Here is a 5,530-nt window from a genome sequence, read left to right as displayed (position 1 = left end):
AATGTGTCCTCTAAGATAAGAGAGGACTAGTATAATATGAGCAGATAGCAACAGGGCTGGACAGGAGGGTGGACAGCGACATTCACGCATGCAGATCCATCTGCCTGGTAGTTCGGAGCCTCCTGCAGTGGTGACCGTTCTGCTCAGTAGCTTTTCCATTCCCCTTCTTCTTGGTGTTAACCCCTTTAATGATGAGTGTGGGGATAGGCAGGGTGCTCAGCACCCTGGCTTGCCTAATGGATATGGTGCATCCCCCACCAGCAGTGGCATGGAACTCAAACAGAGCCCAAATGGTTCTTCCTGGAATGGATGGAGAGGCACTGGGAGAGAAAGACACTGATACTGCTAAGCTGGGACTGCAGGCAGCCATGCATATGTTTTTCTGAAGTGGAGAGGGCCTGCCTGCGGTGGCTGTGCCTTGGAAGCCTCTTGATTCTGTCTCTGGGTCTCATTCCCAGGTCCCAGTTCCTGCAGTTCTCACCTCCATCTTGTGAACCACTCCAGGATTCCTCCCAGCTGTAAGATTCACTGCATTTCATTTCTACTTGACTTAGTTAGAATTTCTTCTTGCGATAAAGGCTTTTGTCTTTCTTCCATCTCACCTTATTATTCCCTCTTTTAGAATACTGGGCAGTAGTTATTTTGGTTTACATGCTGTTGAATCCCACTACCCCATGAGTTTCTTAGAATAGGGGCTGCGTAATCTTTTTTTTTGTTGTTGTTATATCTTAGTGCCATACCTGGATTATGTCTGGGTACCCCACTTTTTGGGGGGGTGATTGGCTGCCAAAATGATCAAATGAATAATAAGCCTGCTCCACTGGGATTACAGAGTGTTTAAGTGGTGAAGGAAACTAGAGTTGTTCTTAATCTAGTGGTTTTCCAAGTTTAGACACAGAATCCTTTCCTCAACTGGAATCTTAGGTGGAAGCTCAAGTGGAGTGCGCAGGGCGTGGTGTTGCTCTGATTGGGCTGGAGGTGGTGGCCCAGGAGGCTGCCATCTCCTCATTTCCTCAGCATGGCCTCTGTGTGGCTTTTAGAGTTTGGTGGGGGCTGCTGTTGGGAACCATCTCATTTATCCTCATTGAGCTTCAGTTCTCTCCCTCCAACCCTGGATTCCATTCCTTATAAAGTGGTTGTGAGAAATTATAAGTTGATGCTACTGCACTACAACTACTTCTCTCTCTCATACACACACACACACACACACACACACACACACACCCCTCTCTAAGGTCCTGGCAAAAATACTGAAGAGGGTGATATATAATGCTAAAAGTCTCAAGAAATAATCTATGCACTTCACAGTAGCTTCTGGACTTTTGGGAATAGGATCAGCTCAAAGGATCCAAATTTGACCAAAGTTGTAATAGGAGAATCTGTTTTCTGAATGATGACACCTTTTCAAAACTGTACTTAATTCTTAATTCTACTTTCTGAACTATCATCAGAATTCTTAATTCTACTTTCTGAACACTCCATGTCCTGTCATAAACCACTGCCCTGTCATCAGGGCACCAGGCTGGTGCTATTTTTCTTGATTGCTATCAGTTTTTATTGTGATAAAAACACCTAAGTTAAAATTTACCATCTTAACCATTTCTGAATGTATAGTTCAGTAGTGTTAGTTACATTCATATTGTCATGCAACCAATCTCTAGAACTCTCTTCATCTTGCAAAACTGGAACTCTGTACCCATTAAACAACAATTCCCCAAGTCTCTTTCTCCTCAGCTCCCGGGAACTGCCATTCTATTCTTGTCTCTCTGAACTTGAACACTCTAGAAACCTTATGTAAGTGGAATCATACAGTATTTGTCTTTTTCTGCCTGGCTTATTTTACTTAGCATAATGTTCTCAAGTTTCATCCATATTGTAGCATGCAACACGATTTCCTTCCTTTTTTTTTCCCCAGACAGGGCCTTGCTTTTTTTCCAGGCTGGAGTGTGGTGGCATGATCATGGCTCATACAGCCTCCACCTCTCATGCTCAAGCCATCCTCCCAACTCAGCCTCCTGAGTAGCTGGGACTACAGGTGTGCACCACCACACTCAACTAATTTTTTTGCAGAGACAAGGTCTCTCTATATTGCCCAGGTCAGTCTCAAATTCCTAGGCTCAAGTGATCCGTCTGGGCTTCCCAAAGTGTTGGGATTACAGATGTGAGGCACTGTGCCTGCCCTCCCTCCTTTTTAAGGCTGATGAGACAGAAAGCTTTTAAAGAATCTAGAGAGCAGACCATGTTGAAGGCACATAAAGAATAATTACTGAATACTCATTGGATGATTTTAATTTTTCTGGTAATGTCTTTTAAATATTTGTGTTTTCCAGTTTCAATTAGCTGGACCAATCAGACACCCTGTGGACATGGATGAGAGAAGAGACCATTTGAGGATGATTTGAGAGTTCCTGAATGTTCCACAAATGGTCCTGTCCCTTCCTGGCCTTTATAAAAAGAATGTTCTTTTGAACTTTGAGTAGTGGTTCTCAATGCATGTGGGTGGGTGGGGGTGGTTTTATCCCCTCCCCAGAGGACATGTGGCAATGTCTGTAGACAGTTTTGGTTGTCAAGACTTGTGGGACGGTGCTACTGACATTTAGTGGGCAGAGGCCAGGTTGCTGCTAAACACCCTACAATGCACTGGACGGCCCACAACAAAGCATGACTCAGTCCTGTGGTAATAGTGCTGAGCTTGAGAAACCTGATGCGGAGACAGCAACTTAAGAAGGTCACGCCGCGTGTGGAGGGTTAGCCAATGGGGGACTTCCAATCATTACACAGAGTGACGATTCACCTCTTTGAGAATGCCTGGCATATACTGAAATAGAACAACCTACATCTACGTCAAAAGCTCAAAGTTGATACAAAAGATCACATCAACAGTGGCTTTCTTATCTAAACACCATTTGTCAAAACAGACGGCCCTTCAAACAGCTGACATTCAGGGAGTGCAGCCTCTGCCCTGCTCTGCGAGCCTCAACCTGGGACGTTTCATGTTAACATAAACAGGATAAGCCTTCTCAGCTGCAGTGCTGTTTACCAGGAACCTGCTGGAATAAACTAGATTGTTAAGTTTAAGCAGTAATCACCGCAGTTCTTCCATTTGTGGAGAAGCCACAAACGTGTGGGCACATCTGACAGACACCGGATTTGCCACATGCGGAGGGTGACTTTGGAGTGCTATCCCAGCGATGATGAACGTCAAGCATGACAGGCCCCCTCCCTTAGAGGAAAGAATCAAAGGCGAAAGAAGCAAGCCTAACGTCTCTGTGAAAGTGGAAATCAGCAAGTCAGTGACTAAGTTGAAAAGGGAATGTGGTCAAAGGATACAGGGTCTCAACTACACTGGAGGAATATGCTTTAGTGGTCTATTGTACAGCATGGTGACCACAGTTAACAATAATGCATTTTACTTATGCATTTATTTTTATTTGAGTAAGATTTAATAGCTTTTTGGATTAAGTAGTAGAAAAACTTCCATGCTTAACTGAGACATTTTCTCAAGGCCAAAAAAGTCTTGCAAAATGGTGAAGCAGGCTGATAGGCTGACATAGAAAATAAACTTTGACCAAACACAATTTGTGACTCCCATCCCTGGAGTGCAGACTGCCATCAGTAAGACAGGATCTCTTTAAATCCATTACTCCATGCCCATCTGAGGCACTGTTGAAATAATCTCACTTTTTACGCAAGGCACTGGTTCTGGTACATATGGATCATAAGCCCATTTGGGGAAAACTCATTTATAGAGGTTCATCAGCTCTGTGTCCTGAGATTTTAGCTTCCGCAGATTTGTGCTGCAGTGTGCTGAGAGAATAAAGGTGAGGCTTGGAAGCGCCTAAGCGCCTGAATCTGCAGTGAAATATGAGCTCCTCCTTGGCTTTCACAGATTCAGGGTTGCCAGGGTCATGCCTCACCACCATTTTAAATACTGACATCTTCTGTTCATGAGGTAGTGAAGAAAATGCAATCAAGGGTGCTCCTTGCCTGAAGCACTCAACCACTGACAGGGACTTCAGAGACGTGAAGTGTGACACACCAGCCAACAACAGCTCCTTCAACCATTTTCTTCCATCTCTTTAAAGATGCTTTTCCTAGTATTAGTAAAAGTTCTGAAACTGAAATATTCAAGCATAATCTTGAGGAAGATTTTCCCTTAGGATCCCATGGAGATGTCTGGAAGCTTGTGAGGTCTCTGTATTTCTGAAATTGAATTCTAACAGCCACATCACGGGGGGTGTCCACTTCATCTGGAAACATCTTTTCCAGTCTTGTTTACATTTCTCCATCATTTTTGCATTTTCAAGCTCGGCAGGCCTATTTGCCCATGCTGCTGATTTTGTTCTTTATCCACTTTCTCATCATAGAGATCATCGTGCACCGACTCCCCTGAAGTCATAGTTTCACGTTCCTCCTCTTCTTCATCTTCACATTTTCATCCTGAGACTCCTCCTTCATAAAATCCTCACGTTCTATATCATCATATTCTTTGCCACCTTAGAACTTTCCTTCAAGAAATCCTTTGTCTCACTCAACCCCTCCTCACTGGGCCAGGTTTGCGCCCCCTCCACTGGATCTGGGGTAACCTCTGTTTGTCAGAATTCCTGTCTATCAGGGTCTGCCTTCATTAGGACCTTAAGGTCTTCTTCCATATCATCGACAGTATCCATAGCACAAGTCGATTTTGGGATTTAATTACTCTAGGATTTAAAGGGAAAGAGTCCATGGGGACATCTATCTGTTTCATCTGGAAATCACCATGTCCAGTGATATGCAGCAATCCATTGACATTCAGAGTCTGCCCATGAACATAGCCTGCAATTTTCAAGGTGCCCACTAAGTTATTCTCTTCACTAGGAGCAAAATCAGCAGCATGAGCAAGTAGGTAGGCCTGCCGATCTTGAAAAGCATGATGCCGTTGCTTCTGGTTAGCCAACTGCCTAAGCAGCATCCCTGCCTCCTGTTGAGTGTCTAACAAGAGGAGTTAGAGTGCATCCGGAAAGTGCTTCTCCACTGCTTTACTTAGCTTCTTTCTGGCATCTACTTGTTTCTTCAGTGGGAGGCCAGATATTCCCTGGACAGCTAGTGTGATGAGGAGGGCCATCCCTGCTACCCAGCTGTCTCTTCTCTGCCAGAACCGCCTCCTTCTTCTGCTTTTGGAGCTGGCTGGTGGGATGCCTCTGGTCTGCTCTGCTGAGTTCTTTTCTCACCTTCTTGCTTAGGGTTTTCAGTGCTAGACGGCCCTTGCCATCCTGCTGTGCAGATCCCTGACCCCGAAGCCACCCACCTTTATGAGCTTTATTCTGCTGCTTGAGTGGGCTGGAGTGCTGGGCTGTCATGCCACAGCTCATGTGTACAGAGTTAGCCCATTGTATTTATTTTATTTTATTCTTTAATCTTTTTTTTTGGTAAAGTTTGGGTCACACTATATTGTCCAGGCTGGTCTTGAACTCCTGGACTCAAGTGATCCTCCCGTGTTGACCTCCCAAAGTGCTGGGATTACAGATGTGAGCCACCACGCGTGGTCGAT

The 5,530-nt window shown here is 44.7% G+C and overlaps 1 pseudogene; it reads right to left on the bottom strand.

Moving 5' to 3' along the window:
• Positions 1 to 3,777: 3,777 nt before the first annotated feature.
• Positions 3,778 to 5,313, bottom strand: LOC116558475 (annotated as a pseudogene).
• Positions 5,314 to 5,530: the final 217 nt, after the last annotated feature.

The sequence above is a fragment of the Sapajus apella genome, unplaced genomic scaffold, assembly GCF_009761245.1.
Source record: "Sapajus apella isolate SASKATOON/1434 unplaced genomic scaffold, GSC_monkey_1.0 scaffold1, whole genome shotgun sequence".
In the NCBI taxonomy this organism is placed as follows: domain Eukaryota; kingdom Metazoa; phylum Chordata; class Mammalia; order Primates; family Cebidae; genus Sapajus; species Sapajus apella.
Note: the sequence above shows the minus strand (reverse complement) of the source record. Positions and strands in the feature narration are given on the sequence as shown.